General features: G+C 36.6%; 1 pseudogene; it reads left to right on the top strand.

Annotated features, from left to right (window-relative positions):
- Positions 1-15,699: 15,699 nt before the first annotated feature.
- LOC106843405 (armadillo repeat-containing protein 10 pseudogene) lies at positions 15,700-16,291 on the top strand (annotated as a pseudogene).
- The last annotated feature ends 7,830 nt before the right edge of the window (positions 16,292-24,121 follow it).

Genomic DNA, 24,121 nt, shown 5'->3' with positions numbered 1-24,121 from the left:
CAGACCTTATACCCTTTACAAAAATTAACTTAAAATGGATCACAGACCTAAATGTAAAACTAAAAAAGTTTCAAAAAATGACATAGGAGAAAACCTAGATGCCCTTGGGTATGGCAGTGACTTTTAGATGTAACATCAAAGGTATAATCAATGAAAGAAAGAATTGATAAGCTAGATTTTACTAAAATTAAAATTTTCACCTCTGTGGAAGGCACTATCAACAGAATTTAAAAAATCACAGACTTGGAGAAAATATTGTCACAAGACATATCTGATAAAACTTGTTATCTAGGGGCCGGTCCCATCACCAAGTGGTAAAGTTCAAGTGCTCTGCTTTGGCGGCACAGGGTTTCACGAGTTCAGATCCTGGATGCGGACATGGCACCCCTCGTCAGGCCTTGCTGAGGTGGCACCCCAAATAGCACAACCAGAAGGACCTACAACTAGAATATACAACTATGTACTGGGGGGGCCTTTGGGGAGAAGAAGAAAAAAATAAAAGATGGGCAACAGATGTTATCTCAGGTGCCAATCTTTAAAAAAAATCTAAAAAAATAAAGATTGTTATCTAAAATATACAATAAAAATTCAACAATAAGACAGTAAACAACCCGAGCCAGCCCTGATTGCCTAGTGGTTAAATTTTAGCATGCTCCATTTCGGTGGCCTGGGTTCAGTTCTCCAGTACAGAACCACACCACTCGTCTGTCAGTAGCCATGCTGTGGCAGCGGCTCACATAGAAGAACTAGAAGGACTTACCACTAGAATATACAACTATGTACTAGGACATTGGGGAGGAAAGAAAAAAAGAGGATGATTGGCAACAGATTTTAGCTCAAGATTTATCTTTAAAATAAAAAAAGAGAAAGCAGATAACAAAATTAAAAGAGAGGCCAAAGACCTGAATGGGCACCTTACTGAAGGATATATAAATATGCCAAATAAGCACAAGAAAAGCTGCTTCACATTCTATATCATCAGAGATATGCAAATTAAAACAACGATGAGATACCACTGCACACCCATAAAACGGCTAAAATCTGGAACACTGACAACAGAAAATACTGGAGAGGATGTGAAACAGCAGTAATTCTCTTTCTTTCTTTTTTTTGATATTTATTTATTTTTTTATTGCAGTAACATTGGATTATAACATTATATAGCTTTCAGATGTACATCATAATATATTTTGAATTCTGTGTATATTACATCATGTTCACCACCCAAAAACCAATTATAGTCCATCCCCTCACATGTGAGCCACATCACCCCTTTTGCCCTCCCCCCTCCCCCCTTCCCCTATGGTCACCATCAACCCAGCCTCCGTTGCTATGTGTTTGTCCAGTTTTTATCTTCTACTTATGGGTGAGATCACATGGTATTTGACTTTATCCCTCTGAATTATTTCACTTAGCATAATACCCTCAAGGTCCACCCATGTTGTCACAAATGGCTGGATTTCATCATTTCTTACAGCTGAGTAGTATTCTACTGTGTATATATACCACATCTTCTTTATCCACTTGTCCCTTGATGGGCACCTAGGTTGCTTCCAAGTCTTGGCTATTGTGAATAATGCTGCAATGAACATAGGAGTGCATGTGTCTTTATGCATATGAAAAGATGCTCAACATCATTAGCTATCAGGGAAATGCAAATCAAAACTACAATGAGATATCACCTCACTCCAGTCAGAATAGCTATAATTAACAAGACAGGAAAAAAGTGTTGGAGAGGATGTCGAGAGAAGAGGACTCTTGTACACTGCTGGTGGGAGTACAAACTGGTACAGCCACCATGGAAAGCAGTATGGAGTATCCTCAGAAAATTAAGAATAGACCTACCATATGATCCAGCTATTCCACTGCTGGGTATTTATCCAAAGTAATTCTCTTTCATTGCTGGTGGGAATGCAAAATGGAACAGCCACTTTGAAAGACAGTTTGGCAGTTTCTTACAGAACTAAACATATTCTTACCATATTATCCAGCAATCATTCTCCTTCGGATTTACCCAAAGGAGTTGAAAACTTATGTCCACACAAAAACCTGCACATGGATAGCAGCTTTATTCATAATTGCCAACACTTGCAAGCAACCAAGATGTCCTCATAGGTGGATGGATAAATAAACTGTGGTATATCCAGACAATGCAAAATTATTTAGCACTAAAAAGAAATAATCTGTCAAGCTATGAAATGACAAAGAGGAATCTTAAATGCATATTAGTAAGTGAAAGAAGTCCCTATGGAAAGGCTACATACTGTATGACTCCAACTATGTGACATTCTAGAAAAGGCAAAACTAAGGAGACAGTAAAAAGATCAGTGGTTGTGGGTTAGGGAGAAACCTTTACCGAACTAAAAGAATTATTAACCTTTTGTCTTTTGTCCTCCAATGCTACATACAATCAAGAGTTAGGGGTTGCTGACACACGTTCAGTCTTTTAGAAACAGGAACATCAATCAGGGAGGAAGAAAGTTGAGACGTTATTGGGTACTGAGATCACCCACTTGGACATGGATGTATGGAGAAACTGTGTTCCTAGACTAATTTTGTGGAAGAATGCATGTCCACTCCCCTATTTAACTGCTCTGTGATTTTTGTTCTGGGAAGATTGGCTTTGATGATACTAGTTCTCTATCTTCCATCTTTGCTTGCAAAAATGAATAAACCCTTGGGGCTGGCCCCGTGGCCGAGTGGTTAAGCTCGCGCACTCCGCTGCAGGCGGCCCAGTGTTTCGTCGGTTCGAATCCTGGGCGCGGACATGGCACTGCTCGTCAGACCACGCTGAGGCAGCGTCCCACATGCCACAACTAGAGGAACCCACAACGAAGAATACACAACTATGTACTGGGGGGCTTTGGGGAGAAAAAGGAAAAAAATAAAATCTTTAAAAAAAAAAATGAATAAACCCTTTCTATTCCACTGACTTGCCTCTGGATTTACTGGCTAGTCTTACAGCAAGCAGAAAGAGCCCATTGCTCAGTAACAATGGTGAACTATCAACCAAGGCAGTAAAGCCTCACTAGCCACCAAAAGACTTTTGCTTCACCAGGTGACTTAGTTAACAACAGTAACAATAATAATAATAATAACAACAGCTAATATTTAGGTAGGACTTACTATGTTTCAGACACTATTTTAATCACTTTACATCGATTAACTCAATCCGTCAGTAACGCAGCTTTAGGGTAGATACTATTTGGCTCAATCATATGAATTTGCTGATAATCATTTTTTGACATAAAAAATGGCAATTTAGTATTGCTGAACATAATACTTTAGAGATTAAAAAAGAACTGAGCACAGAGTTTAGGTCAAACACCTAGTACATACAAAGCAGAGCCATTACTTTAACATCTGGCTCTAGAGTTCATACTATTTCCATTGTTCTATACCATCTCCTATACTTTACTACCTTTGAGCCCTGAAGTTTCACTGTCTTCTGACCACCCCTCCTCCACATTCATTACAAACATTTATTCCTACAAAGTTTCCTGAATGAGAGTAAATGTCACACTTTCAAGTCATGTTACTGGAGGGAAGCAGAATTTGCCACCCCAAAATATGCCTCTTTGGCATAATGATTATTTTAGGCTATTTTTGAGAAAGAGCAGACACAGGAGAAGCTCTGAAAACTGAGTAGAAGTTACCCTTTGTAAGGGACATTTACATTTGTAATGGAAATCTCCATTTGTAAGGGTGTCTCCCTCTGTCCCAGGAAGAGGAGGGTGACTCTAAATTTCTAGAAACTCTTATCCATGGAGAAGGCCCCTAACTTAAACCTGCATAACAACCTTTGTTTTCTGTGCTTTGCCTGGTAACCTCCCATATCTGGCTCTCCCCCAGCCCCCAACATCTTCCTTTGTCTTTAGGTGGAGATGGTGTTTAAGGTGGTAGCTTGGACCATTTTAGAGAGTTACTCAGTTTTCCTGGGTCTCTTCCACGTATACAGGAGGCATACATGTTATTAAACTTCTGTTTGTTTTCTCCTGTTAATCTCTCTTTTATTACTGGGGGTGGGTCTCAGTGAAGACCCTAATAGGGTAAATGGAAAATTATTCTTCTTCCCTTACTAAGACAAATGGCTGGTATTTAGTAACAGTTAAAATTTTGAAAGACTTCAGGGAAAAATCCCACATCAAAATCACTGTGAAAATTCTCCTAGGAAAATCTGGCTCCTTAAATGGATTATTTGCCCCCTTGGACGGGAATGCATTATCACTCTTTAATATATCAATTTTTAGTCTGGGAAATATTTCTATTTGATTCATTTTCTAGTCACAATTATGTTTGACTATTTTGTTTCTTGTAACATTTCAATTTCTTTTTCCTGTCTGCACTGTGCAAAATAACTCTGGCATTTAGAACAAAAACTGTGTTCATTTTATTATCCTAGATTGATTTTGCAAACATATGTTTATAGCTAGGTCATGTTTCAATCTGTTTGAAGTCATGTTTGTGTTTCAGGCTCTTTCTATCTCATGGAAACTTTTTTCTAAGCTTTCTATTGACTGCTTGTTTCATCATTGTTCCATAGGAAACAATGAACTCAAGAGAGCTGGCTGACAAATTTCATCCACTCATTAAATCCATTACCTAGGCAGACAGGGTAACTGATTATTGGAGATAACATTTTTAATGCTTCTTAACACTTGTCAGCTTTAAAATTCAGAAGCTAAGAGAGAAAGTTAACTGAAAAGTTAACTAGACATCAAGAGGATAATAAAGCAATAACTCACATTAATTCATTTTAGGAAATATCGACCTCAGATGACTATCACTGAAAGTGATTCATTTTTAATAAAGCTACCATTTATTAATCATTTACTGTGTGACAGGTACTTTACTAACATCCTCTCATTGAATCCTAAAAATAATTCTGCCAGGTAGCCATTAGCCTCTAATCACAAATGAGGAAACTGAGGCTCAGTGAAGTTAATAACTTGCTCAAGAGTATACAGCTAAATAAGAGGGGGTGCACTATCTTCACCTTTCCATGATTGTGATCAGATAACCCCTTCTTAGCATGTGCACCACCATTCTATGTAAATTTGCACCCACCACCCCTCACAACCCCTTTTCCCTTCCCCTGATATATCTTTATCCATAGGACTTACTAGCCTCTAAATTACTATAATTCACTCATTTATTCCATTTATTGCCCATCTCCCTTCTCTATAAGATCTGTTCCATGAGGGCCAGGGTTTGTGTCAATTTTGTTAACTGCTTAGCCCCAGCACCAAGCATAGGGCCTGACACATAGAGGGGTTTCAATAAGTACTTGGTAAATGTGGAACAGGGCTCCACAGGCCAGAAGAGAAATGAGGGGCAGAAGTTAGTGTATGTATTTAATTACTGTCTTCTTATTTGACAATTGGATTTTAAAAGTGGGGAAAGTAGTAGTTATCACCTTGAACACTGGTATATAACCATAAAGAATTATTTTCATTATTCCATCCTCTAAGTACTTTCTCTGCCTATTGAATCAGCTACCATAGCATACTTCCTCACCCTTAATCAGATAGGCTACTTTAAAAAAATTTTTTTTGGTAAGGAAGATAAGCCCTGAGCTAACATCTGTTGCCAATCTTCTTCTTTTTGCTTGAGGAAGATTGTTGCTGAGCTAACATCTGTGACAATCTCCCTCTATTTTGTATGTGGGACACTGCCACAGCATGGCTTGATGAGCAGTGAGTACGTCAGTGCCCAGGATCCAAACTTGTGAACCGCAGGCCGCCAAAGCAGAGCACACAAACCCAACTACTACACCACCAGGCCGGCCCCCTGGGTAGCCTACTTTTACAAACACGTTTTAGAGGAGAAGGATGGAAGAAAAACAGTCTATTTTCCTTGGTAACCACTTAGTAGCCTGAGAGTATGGAAATGATCCCTCTTTCCTGAGATACATTGACAGAGACTATTTGCTTCTGAGGAAAATATAGTAAAGGGTCACAAACAGAAAACTACTGTGCTCTGGTCTACCTACAAGGCACAAGCGCTTGCTTCCACAAAGCCTAGAATATTTGGTTAACATATCAGGTAAACCAAACACATGTTCTCAATGACATACTTATAGAGGGAATGAGATCCAGCAAGTGAAATCAAGAGCCTGGCAAAGACAATGTTCCTTTCTTGACACTCCTCTCCCGCATAAGCCTTTGTAGAAAGCACATGACAGGGTTGCCTCACACAGTTGTGGGTATGTACTCTACCAAACTTGGCCTTGATAACAGCCCATGAAGAACCTTTACCAGCAAATTTATCAGAAAGATGCTTTGTCAGAAATAAACCAAAAGAGCAAAATAAAATAGTAGAATTTTACAGTCTACAAAACAGAAGATTTAGGCTTGGTCAGAGGTCTTCCTTCTAAGGTGAGATAGTCAGGAAAAGGAAAATCAACCACAAGTATAGGGGTCATTTTTGGAACAGAAAATGAACTCTTAAAGGACAAGGGACATTTTGATATGTCTCAAATCCCCTTTGAATGTGGCTGACAACTTCATTAGCTGAAAAGGTGAAAGCAGGCTGGGTCTGCCGATTCCCTGTGCCTCTGTTTCCTCAAGTCTAATGTGCAGTTGACAACCTTGCCATACCTCTCTTCCAGGATTTTTATGAGGCTCAAAGAGCGTACTTCCTGAAGACTTTTTTTTAACATGTTCATTTTTATATCACATGAGGATAATGAACAGTCTATTCTTTAGAAGCAGCAAAGGAAATATGGAATTTCCCAAAAGGATAATTCATTATTCAACAATTGTAGATTCCTAATTCAGAGGCAGGCACGTCCAAGTACCCCTGGATCTGTTAGGAACATTATAAAAGAGGATCTAGAGACTTCCAGGGCACCTTTATCATCCCATATCTATGACGTTTTTGGGAGGAGGGTGACTCGATGAGAGGCTTGTGGCTGCTACCTGCTGAGAAACTGTCTTGTCCCTTATGGGTCTGACTGATATTGCTAAAAATGGGGTAGGATATACACAATCTGCAATAGCAGGCAGGGCTGGCAGGCATGAAGTTCTTGTCCTTCACTTACCCAGCACTTTTCTCTCCTGCATCATAAAGGCAGAATGGGGCTTGACAAACAAGAAGAAAGACTGGTAGTTTTGAACTGCAAATAAAATAGCCATTATCTATTTTTAGACCAAAGTTACATTTGAGAAAACACTGACTCCTCTTTTGTTTTTGCAAACAACCTTCTTCATCCTGCCAAGGTTAAAAACTGTGCTTAAGTAATGTAAGAAGAAATAAAAAGGAAATAGATGCTTTGTGTACCATTTTAATTTCCTGAGGAAGGAAGGAGTAGTCTAGTTAGAAACTATTTTAGAGAGAACAATCATAGGTTAAAATAGGTTCCAGGTCTACTTTTACCTTCTTCCTCCTTATATTTTTGAAGACTATTAAGGGCTTTTGGAGGAGTAACTACACACATTGCAGCACATTTCCTAATGTGTCATTCCATTTCCTAAACTCTCCAAACTCTGATATAAGATACATCTCAGCATTTATTACAGTACACTTCTTACTCTCAGGAGTTTTGTACTTGTTTTTTCCTTTAGACTCACAGTTTCTTGAGGTCAAGGATTATATAGACTAAGTACTTGATGATTCAAATAAAGTTGATGGAGGATCCATTAGACTGACCAGAAGTAAAGGAAAACCAGAAAGTAGTGTCAAGAGTGGATCAGTTAATGACAAAGGGAAGCAGAAGTGAAATGGACCCATGTGAAGGGATCAAATATGAAAAAACAGGAAGAAGAGAAGTCATTTGTTCAGCAGTACTCAGACAGTACATAAAGCAGACACAATTCTTGCTCTGTTGGGTGAGACAGGCATTAAAGGACCCCTTACAAGAAGGATTATTGTAAAAAATAAAAAGAAGAAATTCATGGGGCTATATGAGTTTTAAGCAGAAGGACTTGACCCAATCACAAGAGTGAAGAAAGCCTTCCAGAGAAAGTTTTTCTCAACAGAAAATCGATGGAGTTGTGTTGTAGCTGACCAAGTGAGGAGATCCATGTGACAGGGGATGAGGAACGAAGCAACATTTCCACAAAACTTGAAATCATACTGTGGGAATACATGAGAGGGCTACAAACAAAACTCCAAAAGCAAAAACCTGCGAAGTAGTCTGGTTGATAAAGAAGACCTGCGTAACTGAAAGGACAATGGTATGCACATAGCATCAGATATTTAAAAGCTGTTTGATTGCTGTTTCTAGCTTAATCAAGAGGCAGCATATTGGGTTAAGAGTGTGGACTCTAGAGTCACAATCCTAGCTGTCAGACCTTGGGTAAGGTACTTAAACTCTTCATGTATCAACTTCTTTGTAACCTGAGGGGTGTCAGAGTGGCTTCCTCCTAGGTTGTTACAAGAATTAAATATGTTGTTATAGAAAAAGCACTTAGAACAGTGCCTGGAGCATTCTAAATACTGAATAAATATTAGCTGCTATTATTTTTATTACTATTATTAATTGCAATGTTAAGAGCCAAGAATTACATTAGGATTAAGCTAGTCATAACATTAAGAAAGGTTTACAAATTTGTTCACAGCTAACTCTGTTACATATTGCTTGTATGCAAGAGGAATAAGCTCCATGCCTAGAGGTCCTGATGCAGCACAGTGCAACAGAATCTGCCTGGTAGAGGGGAAACTCATTTTTGCCTGTCGCTCAAAGTACTGCAGGTCCAAGGGCTAGGAAGGAGTGAGGGGGGTATAAACCAAAGGAATATATTTTATATTAGTTTAGATGGAACTGACTGCTGCTTCTCATTTGCTCAGCTATCTCAGGGCAATTTAATATGAAATCTGCTTATTTCAACCTTCAGCTTACCAGAAGTTTCCAGCCTATAAAAAGTTCTCATCCACCATTTTGCTTCCCTGAGCATATCACTCCATACATTTTACCACTCTTTCTTGGACTGAGCCATACCCATCCATGTATACATATAGAAGCCCTTTTTATTCTGGCACAGGAAGGAAGAACTGAGAGTCCCTCAGGCTGGGTTTCTTCCCATGCTCAGAAATATGGAATATGAGACAAAATTGCAGGCTTATTTTGTCTTTATTTGTTCAACTATTTCATGCCAAAAGCAAAACTTCAAAATGTTAATAACCTAATTATAGTGCCTTTATTCCATCCCATAAAGCGTTCTGTAACCATCACAGAGATAATTTCATAGTCACTTCTACTATAATACTTTTGATCAGATAATATATCAACATATTGATAGTCACATATTTGCTAACAAAATCTCACCAAACTGCTCTCCTGTGGCATATACCACTATATGAAACTGAATTTTCACTTCACTGAAAGGTACCTATTAAGTAGTTGCTGAATCAGCAATGGCATATTCCTGTCTCTCCTACTAGATAGACTTTCTCTTGATGTAATTTTAAATTTATCTTTGCATAATTAACATAATTCCTGGTACATAGTAGGTACTAAATAAATATACGTGAAATTGAGCTGATGCTTGAGCTCAGTTTCAGTAGTTTACCAAGAAGAATGGGTGTCAGGGGATACATTATGTCCAAATGAGTAGAACCATGAAAGAATATAGCATATTTGGAACCTGCATATGAACTTGAGAAGATCCATGGAACTGTGTCACAGTTACTTACAGTATCCAGTATATGCATTATGTTAAACCAAATATTGAGAACATCTCTTCCAGATTATATAAGAAGAAAAAGGAGTATTAGTCAATACAGATCATGTGACAATAATCAAGTAATTTTATAAACACAATACTTATTCAATATTCTTGAGGTAAATTATTTCTATTTATTTCACTTCAGGCATGCTCACTATATATCCTTTTTCATTCAGTGAATTCTAACAAATATTTAAAGAAGAACCAACACCACCATTTCTCAAACTTTTCCAAAAAACTGAAGTGGTAGGAACACTTCCTAACTCATTCTGTGAGGCGAGCATTACCCTGATTTCAAAGCTAGAAAAGAAAAGAAAACTACAAACCAATATCCTTTTTTAGCATTGGTGGGAAAATTCTCAACAACATACTAGCACACCAAATTCAATAGCATATTAAAAGGATTATACACTATAACAAAGTGGGATTTATTGCTAGAATGCAAGGATGGTTCAATATATAAAAATTAATCCATGTAATATACCACATTAAAGAATGATGGAAAAAAACACATGGTCATCTCAATTGATGCGGATAAGCGTTCAACAAAATTCAACACCCTTTTATAATAACAATACTCGACAAGCTAGGAATAGAAGGAGAAACTACCTCAACATAATAAAAGCCATATATGAAAAACTCACAGCAAACATCATACTTAATTGTGAAAAACTGAAAGCTTTTCCTCTAAAATCAGGAACAAGCCAAAGATGCATGCTTTCACCACTTCTATTCACTATAGTACTGGAAGTCCTAGCTAGAGCAATTAGGCAAGAAAAAGAAATAAAAGGCATCCAGGTTGGAAAGGAAGAAACAAAATTATTTCTGCTCACACATGATAAAAAGGCAACTAAGGAATGGGAGAAAATATTTGCAAATCATATATCTTATAAGTGATTAATATGCAGAATATATATATATCTCTCTCTTAAAACACAATAACAAAGAAAACAAACAATCCAGTTCAAAAGTGGGCAAAGGACTTGAATAGACATTCCTCCAAAGAGGTTATATAGATGGTCAATAAGCACACAAAAAGATGCTCAAGCATTACTAAGTAGCAGAGGAACGCTAAGACTAAGGTGAAGGGAGAATGGGGAGTTATTATTTATTGGGTACAGAGTTTCATATTTGCAAGCTGCAAAGAGTTCTGGAGATGGATGGTAGTGATGGTTGCACAACAATATGAATGTACGTAATACCACTGAACTGTAATTAAAATAGTTAAGATGATAAATTTTGTGGTATGTGTATTTTACCCACAATAAATTTTTTTAAATTCAGTTTATGAGTATGCAAACAACAGTATGGGATATTCAGCCACTGAATGATTTAATTTCCTAATTATTTCGGCTCACTCTAATTTTTAAAAGTCCAGTGCATTATCGAGCAAAGTATAATTTTTAAAATAACCTGTATTCCCTAAGCCTACAAAATCTCAATATGAGGGTCAGCAAACAAGAAATGTCCAAGGTGTCAAGTACTGTGGTATAAGGTGTGCCTCCAATAACAGACATAGTGATAACAAATGAAAGAAAAATAGAATGAGTAGCTTTGAGGACTCTCTAGAGACGTGGGAAAATGTTTGAGAATATGAAATATTTGTGCACAATCGGAGGTTAGGATGAAAGGAAAGATCTAGTGAGAAGGCATTCAAGGAGATTGTGGGGGCAAGTTTCAAGAGCCCTGTTAGTGCTTGCCCTTCTTCTCAAGCCTAGAAATTCATGTGTCCCTAGCAGTTTGCAGGACACAATCAATTGATATTTCACACTTTCAAGGAAATTGAATGTACAAGAAATGGATGTCTAACTGCTTTGAAGGCGTAGTGAAAGAGAAGCTAGGCAGTAATCTTGGTGACCTGAACTCCAGATTTTGTCCAGGCAAAGGGTGTTTGAATGTTTCTGGATGTGGGCTACCCATAGGAAAAATCCAGAAAGGGGAAGTTGAAGGTAATGTAGGTTGCCTAAAGTACTGAGAGTGGAATAAGGGAGCAGGCAGAAACTTTACCTTGTCAAGTGGACTTCACATATGAGAAGCGTAATGGAGGGGAAGGGGTAACTCAGAAGAACCCGTGAAGTACGCAGGAGGCAAAAAGTCAGTTTTAAAATAATGCCAAACACAGAAAGCACAAATATCTGACCACCACGACAGTACCAGTAAAAGCAGAATTCTTATGCTTCCTTTACTTCTCACTCCACACACTCCAACTCTGGAACAGGCAGAAACATGGTTGGTGAGATAGAAGAAAAAGAATAGAAGCTGAAGACGGGAAAAGCCACAAGAAGGCTGCCACTTCGTCTCCCCTAACTTCAGATTTCCTCTTGGAGCATGGCAGAACTTGGGGAAGAGAAAAAGTCTGATTTAAAAGAGGATTCAAATAATGGCAATTATCCTGCTCAGGGCATTGTAATTTTTAAATTGAGAGTGGTGCTGTTGGTTTTAATAGCTTATAGTTGAAGTGATCAAAAAACTGTATTATGTAGGAATAACCAGAAAAATCCTGCCACAGTGAATGTGGGGGAGGGAAAGCACCAAGGCCACAGAAAAGATTTAATGAAACAGGGAAAAAATAACATTTCTATATGAGTATATCCCATGAATTTTCCTTTCTTAGTGTAATAGCTACACATACATCCTCTATACTTTTTGGGGAGAGTTACTAAAATATTAAGAAATATAAGTAATTATAAAAGGTAACCATATCGTATGCTGGAAGAAAATTCAGCCTAAGTTTTGCAAATGAGTACAAATATGTGAAGGTCTAGTAACAAATATATTTTTTAAACATCATTGAAATTGCCGCTGCTGCAAGGAACAACTTAGGTGAGACATTTTTATGAAGCTAATATGTCAGGACATTCTGGAATTTTCTGAATATTTTCCTTCATATCCATTAACTTGTTTTCTTAATCTACATTGTTTTCCAAAGACTCATTGTCCCTAACCTTAATTCCGTAACTGGCTAAGAGGAAAAATAAAATGACAATTGCAAAATTAGATAACATCAGCTTCCTGTAACATAGCTAGACGTTTGAGCACTTGCAAACTAGACATTCTTAACTCCTTTTGGAAAACTGAAATTTGGTGCAAACACAAACAAATGTTTCACACCTAACATAATTTAGGGGTAGCACACGGTGAGCATGAAAGTTTGGAATGACTCTTGCCTTTGTGGTGTTGAGAAAAAACACAGGACTCTTTCAAACAAAGCAAGGAAAGAAGAGTAGAGGACACACCGAGAAGCCCTCTGAAGTTTTTAATACACCAGTTAATCTATCATGCATTGCAGTACATAATGCCCCTGGTAAAAAGACTCCTATGACAAATTTCTCTACGAAATAAGAACCAAAAGATAAGTCCATTTAGGGAAAAAAACTTAACATCACTTCTGCTAACAACAATGAAAGCTCTGAGACCCATCACATTACCACCTTAGCCCTGGCCTCTAGAGAGCACAGAGCCAAAATCTGTGAACAATTGGTATGGTTTCCTCATTCAGGAGTTTTGGGCCTTGTTTTTGTCCTCTCCTCTAACTACTTGGTTTCTGTCTCTCTCCTTGTGTTAAGTATTTCTGATTGTACTCTCTTTGTATCATCATTGTACGAGTCCTCTGAAGTCCTAATTTAAAAATAGGCAAGACATACATAAATCAATCAACAAAGCATGAAGTAATAACTATAGGTGTGGTTTGGGGTACATAGAGCAATTAATTTAGTGTGCAAAAATATATTAGGAAGTCTTCTGTAAAGTTATCCTCTACAAATATTTTGTCTTCCTGTTGTCAGATATTTCATAATCTCTCTTCAATGAACTATTTATTTGGACTATCAGATAATCAATATTAATATGTTGCTCATTTATAAAGCATAATCCCTCTTAAACATATATGAAAACTAAAGCCTCAAAAAATAACTAGTGTTTCCTGGAAACCCCTGTATCAGCCCTCAGGAGCCTCCCGCACCAGCCCAGCACTGCACCCTGGGCCAGACAACACCGGATATTCACATACAAAAGAATGAATCTGGATTCCTATCTTATACTACTTACAAAAATTTCCTCAATATAGACTGAAGACTTAAATGTGAGATCTGAAACTGTAAAACTGCTAGAAGAAAATATAGGGCAAAAGCTCCTTGAAATTGGTCTTGGCAAAGATTTTTTTGGATATACCAAAAGCACAGGCAACAAAAGCAAAAGTAAACAAGTGGGACTACATCAAGCTACAACACTTCTACACAGCAAAAGAAGCAATCAACAAAATGAAAAGGCAACCTACAGAATGGGAGAAAATATTTGCAATTCATATATCTGATGAGGGGTTAATATCCAAAATATATAATGAACTCACGCAACTCAATAGCAAAAAAAGAGACAATCCAATTAAAAAATGGGCAAAGGACCTGATTAGACATTTTTCCAAAGGAAACATACAGATGGCCAACAGGTACATGCAAAGGGACTCAACATCACTAATCATCAGTAAAATGCAAATCAAAACCACACTGAGATATCACCTCATACTTGTTAGAATGGTTATTATTAAAAAGACAAGAGATAACAAGTGTTGGTGAGGATGTGGAGAAAAGGGAACCCTTATGCACTATTGGTGAGAATATAAATTGGTGCAGCAACTATGGCAAACAATATGGAGGTGCCTCAATAAATTAAAAATAGAACTACCATAGGACCCAGTAACCCTACTTTGGAGTATATATATGAGGAAAAGAAATCACTATCTTGAAGAGATACCTGCACCTCCATGTTTATGGCGGCATTATTCACAAAAGTGAAGAATTGAAAACAACCTAAGTGTCTGTTGACGGATGACCGGATAAAGAGGATGTGGCATATATATATATATATATATATATATATATATATATATATACATATACATATATACACAATGGAATATTATTCAGGCATAAAAAGAGAGAAATTCTTTCACTTGGGACAACATGGATGAAACTTGAGGGCATTATGCTAAGTGAAATAAGTCAGACAGAGAAAGACAAATACTGTATGATCTCATATGTGGAATCTACAAAAGTTGAACCCATAGAAAGAGTAGAATGGTGGTTGCCATGGGCTGTGTGGTGGGGGAAATGGGGAGATGTTAGGCAAAGTGTGCAACTTTTCAGTTATAAGATGAATAAGTTCAGGGGATCTAATGTGCAGCATGGTGACTATAGTTAACAATACTGTATTGGTTACTTGATTTTTTTTTTGAGGAAGATTAGCCCTGAGCTAATATCTGCTGCCAGTCTTCCTATTTTGCTGAGGAAGACTGGCCCTGAGCTAACATCCATGCCCATCTTCCTCTACTTTATATGTGGGACGCCTACCACAGCATGGCTTTTGCCAAGCGGTGCCATGTCCACACCTGGGATCCAAACCGGCGAACCCTAGACTGCAGAAGCAGAATGTGCGAACTTAACCACTGCACCACGCGGCTGGCCCCACATATTGTATACTTGAAATTTGCTAATAGAGTAGATCTTAAATGTTCTCACCACAAAAGATAAAAGGATAATTATGTGAGGTGATGGATGTGTTAACTAACCTTATTGTGGTAATCATTTCACAATATATACATACGTCAAATATATACATTGTACACCTTATTCTTCCACAATGTTATTTGTAAACTATAGGTCATAAAGCTGGAAATTAAAAATATTTATGTCTTTGTGTAAAAAGAAACATTTAGGCATATAAATTTTAAGTATAAAAAAGTATTTTACATTTCTAAATAAAATTAAAATATGAAGCTGAGGAGTAAACTTCTTGGTAAAATAAATGTTTATTCAAATTGGCAACAAATCAATAGTCATTTACCAAGGAACTGAGCTGTATTTCATTTCTCTTTATGTGCATATGTATGTATATGTGTATGAACAGAAGCATTATTAAAACCTAAAGAAAAAAGGATCCTGACATTGTTGAAAAAGTTTACTCACTTTGAATAACAATGTAGCCATTCAGCTAACCAAGCCATAATTTGTTAATCGGGTAGTATTTTAAATGTTGAAATGCGATCAACAATATTAGCCACAGTATTAAAGGCAAAGCTTTAAATGCACTCAATAACCTAAGTATGGATGTTAAAAATCAAAGCAAGTTAAAGGTATGCATCAAGTCTGTGAGCATTTTTTTCTGTGGTTCCCTCAAGTCCACTGTGCAGATGGTCAGACTGGGATTGTTAGCAAACACGACTGTTACTAATGACCAAATGCTTAACATTTCTATGACAGACGTTTTCAATGTGTTACTTGTGGGAAATGGAAACACTAAAGTTCAAGTTTTGAAACTCCTTTTGAATGTGCCTGGAATTTCAGCCATAGCAGATGGACTACTTGGTACCCGAGTGGATTCATCATTCCTTTCCCTTCACTATGGCCACCTAGCAAAGGGGATTCTTCTTTGAGTACTTACATTGTTTCAGAAAATAAATTACTGCCTCAAAATCCAAGGCCATTTAGCTTCTCAGCCTACTTTTCACTAAAGGTTCACTGTTTTTCCTGTTCTGTGGAGAAGAATGTGCCCAGAAAATGAGAGCTTTAGTTTATCATCATGATGTGGATGTGAAGGAAAAAGTTGTAATAATAATAACAAAATCCTGATTAGTCATATGTTTCCAAAGAGTAATGCAGTCTGAAAGTAATGCACATTATATATTTCTTATTCTCCATCTTCTTTGTAAAGGAAATTTTTCAGCTGCTGAATTTAAACAGTAAATCTCATGTTTCATCAATACAGTCTTAGTCTTGCCATGGTCTTCAAGTTTTAGACCACTTTATTGATAACAAATGAATATTAGAACTTGTACTAAAAATATTCACTTATTTTTATTTTGCTGACTATATTGAGATATTTTGGTTATTTTTTCTACATGAAGTGACAGTGACCTTTTTATACATAAGCTACCCTTTTACCATTTGAAGTGATCTGAGGCCATATTAGCATGTCATTAATTCATTGTTTTAGAACCATCAGAGGAATGGCACCACTCTTTTAGTAATGTTGAGATCCTGAGTGCTCAAGTTCAACTGCCAACTCAGACATAGAATATTCAAAAATCTAACCATTTGTACTTCTAGTCAATGCAAAATGTAAACCTTAGGAGATGTTCCCTAGTACTTACCACTGCCATACAATGTGCCAATATGTAAAGATATTATGAATATAGTACCAGGATTTATCAGAATGTCCATCCATAGCCAGTTGAGTAAATCGATTACCAAGTCTTTAAAAAGATGAAGCAGGTTTGGATGTACTAGTGTGGAAAGATATCCATGAAATATGATTTTTAAAAAAATAGATGCATAGAAGAATATGTATAATATGATCCTATTTATATTCTTAAATGACAAATACTTATACTTACATATACATTAACACTTTTGGAATGATAAACTATAATCAGACTGGAGAGTGGGGAAATGACTTTTTTATGTATACCTCTTTTACTGTTAGAATTTTTACTATGAGCATAAATTTTATAATTTTTTTAATAAAATGGTTTTTAAAAAAACTAGTATTTCTAGACTCACTTAGATAATAAATAGCAGACGCAGTATATGGGTCTGTGTGTTCATAATCTGCATACCCTGGTCTTTCCGCCATTGGACAGGTGTGTAAGTAAATTAAGCATTACCAATAAGTAGAATGACCTTCTCAGTTGGCATTCATTCAGAAAATGTTGTAATGGATAATTTCAGTTTTCAAATGAATATATACTAAATTTCCTGTTCTCCAGGCTAGCCTTAACTAATTACATACATTGCGAGATAAATAATAAAACAGCGACTAATACAACAGGCTCATACACTTAGAGAACGTCAATGTTGTTAACGTTTATAAGAAATGTTTACAAAATGAAGTTATTTTTCTATTATATATTTTTTCAGCTTGAATTCCAAAGACTCCTGATATTTTTCACCAGTATTTTACTTAAAGATTAGTATGCCTGTGACACCCTCTTTACTTCTACCTCTTTAGCTTTATTTTTAGAGTATTCAAACAGCTATAAAAATGTGATCCTTGAAAGGATTTGGCTCCAACAAGAAATTCTCTGAATATTTTTCTTCAACCAAACAATACTCACCCATTGGAGAAGGATGACTATTGAGTATAATGGCTGATGGAAGGTAATTCAACATTTAATTCCTAACATGAAAACATGACGAATGCAAGCAAAAGTGCTGTGTTTGAGATCATCTCCACTTACTTGCTGTCGCCGCATATAAAATAAAAAGAGGTTTGGTTTAAACCAATGGATGCTGCCAGGTTTCCTTTCCACACTTTATCATCTTAAACAGCAGTTGACTTTTTGATGTTTGTAAGAGAAGAGAAGAAAAAAGCATACGAAATGGCTGAAATTGCTTTCAGGCTTCCTTTTGTTTTGACCTTTATTTGCTTTCTATCCCTCTTCCAAGGAGAGCATATTGCTTCCTAATGTGAAAGCTAGAGAGATAACACCTAAACAGTAAATGTCAGCCAGTAGCGTTCAAAAGAATGGGCTAATTTCATATCTGGGGAGTTTATCTTTAACTTGGAGTGGGAATGGGGAAATTATAGGATTCTTTTTTCCATTTTTGCAGGGAGAGGGCATAATTAGTTGGCTTTTATCAAATAAATTGCTAGTGTTTGCAAAATAAAAACTTCAATACACAGTAACGAAAAGCTATAAAATTGCCTCCATTTCTATGCATTCTGAATGCTTTCATTTTCAATTAATCTCATTTTTTCCTATTAAGAAATATTGTACATGAGGATTTCTTACAATTAGATTTTCTGAGAAAATGTTGTAGCAATGAAATCATTTCAAACTTTGATCCTCCCTCAACTATAATAATTTTGTCTTATTTTCCTCTTGATTGAAAAACCAGTAGGTCCAAATTAAACATTTATTATAGTCCATTCAAATTAATTCACATATCTCAGAAATTGCTCCATTAATATCTCATTTAAGGAAATATATAGAAAACAATTGTCTTCGCATTAGCATGCTGTCATCTATCACATTGGCTGAAATATCCAAATATGCTCCATTAGACCAGAGTTCCTTTAATCATGGTAGATCCTATGGGACCCACTTATAAAGTTTTCAAACCATTCATTCCTTCATATCCAGAATCTAAATATCTCTACATGTGCAAAACATTTTTAAGGAACTCTATGTGCTCATGAGATTATTTCCATCTCTTTTAGTACTCTCAACACAGTACTGGCAATGTACAAATGCAATATGCCTAAACATTCAGCCACGAGAGCAAGAATATTCTTTGAACCACAAGTCAGTAATTCAATTATTCTATTCCCATTATTTTCATGACACCTCCTTGCAAAAGGCTGAAGGCCTGAATAAAAAAACCCTACACAGACATTAAAATATATCTTAAAGAAATACTCAAGTTAAAACTGAAGAAGCTTTAGTTCAATTAGAGCTCAAAGTTTGGCATCACTTATTCTTCCTCTCACTCTATCATTCTTTGTGCATTATCATTAGTTCAATCACGTAGAGCCACCTTAAATGGATATTTTGCATCTCCTCCCTCCTTTCCCTTCCTAGTACTACTCCTACTGTACCCTCTTAATTTCCTCTCTCTTCAGGAAGACAGCAATTTTTTTAATTCAGAATTTCCCAAGTTTGCCTCTGTGGAACACGGGGTTCCATGAAATAGGTGACACTCAAAAGGAGTTCCACTTGAGAAACATGGGGTTACACGTGTTTCTTTACTGCAGTATTTCTCAGAGCCTTTATTTAAAATACTAATTTTATTGACCAGATAACCTATGTGCCAGGCATTGTGCTAAATCTTATATTATTTCTCTTCTTACATTACGTTTTGTTATTATCTGTTTTATAGATCACACAGCGAATAAGCAGTGAAGCCAGGATTTAATTTCAGTTCTTTCTCACTCCAAACTCCCTGCTCATTCCATATTTCCCTCCTCAGACTGAAACATCATATCATTTCCTTAAAGATCATAATGGACTCAGGAGTTACGTGCTTCTTTCTCTTAATGAAAAATGATGGGACCAGCCTGGTGGCACAGTGGTTAAGTTCGCATGTTCTGCTTTGGCAGCCCGGGGTTCGCTGGTTCAGATCCTGGGTGCAGACCCACGCACTGCTTGTCAAGCCATGCTGTGGCAGGCGTCCCACATATAAAGTAGAGGAAGATGGGCACGGACGTCAGCTCAGGGCCAGGCTTCCTCAGCAAAAAGAGGAGGATTGGTGGCAGATGTTAGCTCAGGGCTAATCTTCCTCCAAAAATGACAGCAACAACAAAAAATGAAAGTTGATATTCTTGATAGAGAGAAAACTAATTTTGCCTTATTATGGAGGTGATACTGTAGAGGTTAGTGGCATACATCTTTGTGTCACACAATATGATTCAAATTTTATTTCTGCAAATTACCAGCTGTGTGACAAAGGATAAGACCTTTAGTCACTTAAAACCTTTTTCCTCATTTGTACAATGCACAAAATATTTATTTCAGGGAGATATTTGTGAGTATTAAATATGATTATGTAATTAAAGTGCTTGGAATAATTTGACACATAGTATTGATTATAATATTATTATTGATAATTATAACATCATGATGTTCCTAAGACACACTTGCTTGAGTTTCTTAATCAAAACTGGATTGCCTATTCTAATTCAGTTTGATTTTATTTGAAATTTTTATAGTAAATCGATAAATTATTTATGACTATTAAAAGAGAAAAAAATAAATACATCACACACTAAATGATAGATTTCTCATATTCAACTATGCTCCTAAATTTAGAATTTGAATTTTCCCAGCCTATCCATCAGGTTTCTGAACTGAAAGCTGGTTTAGTATTGTAAATAGGTAGCCCCTAGAGAGTAAGATTTAACTTTCAATGTGGATCTTAATACTTGAGATGATCTAGCATAGGGTACCAGCTAACCTCCTACCAAATTAAGAGGCTCAGGATGTTGACTTTCCTTTCTGTAAACATTTTAATATGAAAACTGCAAGACGTTCTTATTTTCCATTATCAATTTCAAAGGGAATTTGGAAAAAAACTACAATTTTGAAAATTAGAGTTTATAAAATTATTAAATACATTGATTGAAAGAAGAAAATGCCATTGACTTTTTTGAGTTCTATTTAATAGCCAATTTTAACAAAACCCCATCAGATTGAGATTTACTTATTTGGAATTTATAATTCTCTGATACAAAGACCAAGATAAAATTATAAAATAAATTCATGAGGATACACTGTTATCTGGTGTATTCTTTTCAATGTGGTAATAGTCATGATAGGAGGGCTTAGGGTATAAGCCAGGAACTACTCTAACTGCTGTGTATATATTAAACAATTGAATGTTCGAAAAGATCCCATGAAGCAGATACTATTATTACCCCCATTTTACATATGAACAAATTGAAGCAAAGAAAGGTTGTCACTTACTCAAGGCCCTACAACTAGTAATAACAGAATGAGGGTCTTTTAATCCAGACAGGTTAGCTCCAGTATCTGTACTCTTGTCCACTGTACATTGATTACCTTTATTCTCTTAGTTTAGTAGGAATTAAACTTACTTAAAGTATTTTGTACCATGATATTGTTCTAATTCAGAATGCCACTTTCCAGTTGGTCTCAATATTTTACTACTCAAAGTTCATTGGTTTTTATTTTAAGAACATGTTCCTTTGGTTTACATTGTGGGGGATCAGAATTGGCCACCCCAAAATGTCTTTTTGGCATGAGGATTATTTTGGGCTGGTTACTTTTAAGAAACTTCAGACAGGGGAGAAGCTCTGAAAAGTAGAAGTTACCCTATTGTAAGAGACCTTTGCATTTATAAGCGAAACCTCCGTTTGTAAAGGTATCTCCCTCTCTGTGCCAGGAAGAAGGGGGGATGACATTATCTCTAGAAACTCTTATCACTGCAGAAGGCATGGACTTAAATCTGCATAATAGCCTTACTCTTGCTCACTGCGCTTTTCTGGTAATCTCCCATAACTGACTCTCTCTACCCTCAACAACCTTCTTTGTCTTTAGCTGAAGATGGTATTTAAGACGACAACCTCAGCCATTTTGGCAAGTTGCTCAGTTTTCCTGAGTTTCTCCCATGTATACATTTATAAAGCTTTGTTTGATTTTCTCCTGTTATTCTGTCTCATGTCAACTTAATGCATAGCCCAGCCAGAAGGACTCAGAGGGTAGAGGATTCATCTGCCTCTCCTACAACATTCTGGAAAGCCTCATCGGAAATACTGCTGACGCTATTATTGACACAAGCCTCAATATTCAGGTCATCTCAATTCCCATTTTTATCAAGAATCTTCTGGTGACAAGCATAAAAGAGTATGTGACCAATGTCAATACATGTTTCAAGATTAAAGTGATCTATTTTCTCGAAAAAACACCAGTAAAGATACAGACTGTCTTCTCATGAGAAAAGCAGCCTGTTGTTTGTTTGCTAATACTCAAAGTAATATCAAACAGTCAAGAAGCTGAGAGTTGAAATAAACAAGGAAAAATATTAGCAACCAAGAGTTTTTATCTGTAAGTTCTGCATTGAACATTTTATTTACATAGCATATTTTAGATAGAGCACAGACATACATAACTTGATATTACTAGCTTTTGCAGAAATGTCCACATCACATTTCCCAAAGCACAATCATACTTTATTCTCCTCCTCCTGGAATTAAAAAATCTTGATCTATCTTTCACTGGATCCTATGGAAGTATTTATCAAAGTGTATTCTATGGGATATTGATAACTGTTAAGGATAGAAAATTGTTTTGTAGTCAAATAAATTTTGGAGAAACTAGGTTAAAGAAAGTTAACAAGGCTTACGTACTGCATGATTTTCAGAGCCTTTATATATTAATATCCATCATTTATCTCCAAGAGCAGAAATAAGTATGAATAAAGCTTCAAAAATTTTTGATCATACATTTTTTCTTTGTAGCATGTCAAGGTGGGAAAATTACTTCACAAAAGGTTTTAGGAGTCAATGGTGTGACATTGTAAATCATTAAAACTGGAAGACGCTAAAAAAACGCATCAATGCTGGCTTATAGACTTGCAGTATTAGAAGCTCATTTTGAGAGTGAGATATGGGAAGAAGGTTTCTTGGAAATACATTTTCCTGGATTCTACACCCAGAAATCTGGGATAAAGTCCAGGATCCTATATTTGGTTGGGGTCGCGGGGGGGGGGGGGGGGGGCCTCTTTCCTTTTGCCTGTGAAGCAAAGCTAGGTTTTAGAACCATGCATAATGGAATACCATTGCTTCATAGCCTAGGGCATATTTACAATTTTATACATACTGTGATAAGCACAATAATGCCCCCTCAAAGATGTCTATGTCTTAATCCCCAAAACCTTTGAATATGTTAATTTACATAACAAAAGGAACTTTGCAGATGTGGTTAAGTTAAGGATCTTGAGATGACAAGATTATCCTGGAGTATCAGGGTGCACCCAAGGTAATCATAAAATCCTTAGAAGTAGAAGCAGGAGCATCAGAGCCAGAGAGAGAGATTTAAAGATGCCACACTGCTGCCTTTCATGATGGAGGAAGGGGCCATGAGCCAAGGAATGCAGGCAGCCTCCAGAACCTGGAAAATGCACCAGAACCTGGAAAATGCAAGAAAATGGATTTCTTCCTAGAGACTCCAGAAGGATCATATCTTGCTGACACCTTTATTTTAGCCCAGTAAGATACATTTTGGACTTCTGACCTCCAGAACTGTAGGATAATAAATGTTTATTGTTTTAAGCCACTAAGTTTGTGGTAATATGTTACAGCAGCAATAGGAAACTATTATATATACACTCGTGAAATTGAATTTAGCACCTTTTAGCCATGGGAAACAAAGTTATTATTTTGATATAAGTTCTGCCAATTTACAATCAATAGGTCTAGCTCTCTGCTGCACTTAATATTAAGGACACGGAAGGGAGAGATTAACCATGTTAGTGACACAGAAGCTAGAATATTTAAGCTACTTGGCAAGGTTCCCAAAGCTAGTAAGTGGGTGAATGCAGTTTGAATGCAGGTCTGCCTGACTCCAAAGTTCAGGCTTTTTATTCACATCAGTTACCTTTGAGCATGCCGCATAACGATCACCATGCTTAGTTTTCTGCTTTATATTAGAATTACCATATAGGGGAAAAAAGTGGAAATGGTTCAGTCTGGAAAAGTATTATCACCAAGAATAAAACAAAATAGTACTGCAGCTTGAAGGAAGGGAACAGAAAAACAAATACTATTCCTGAGAGAAGGACATGAATGGCTGTTAGAAACAGCATTACGTCAGATGGATGCACAGAAACGCTTATGCAGGTCACACATGTGACACAGACTTACACAGTGCCTAAGACTAAGGTTTAATCAGAACTGCAGAGTACACCTCTTCACCTACTCTACTGTAATGCTAAGAAGCAGAA

Source organism: Equus asinus, chromosome X (genome assembly GCF_041296235.1).
Source record: "Equus asinus isolate D_3611 breed Donkey chromosome X, EquAss-T2T_v2, whole genome shotgun sequence".
Classification (NCBI taxonomy): Eukaryota; Metazoa; Chordata; class Mammalia; order Perissodactyla; family Equidae; genus Equus; species Equus asinus.
Note: the sequence above shows the minus strand (reverse complement) of the source record. Positions and strands in the feature narration are given on the sequence as shown.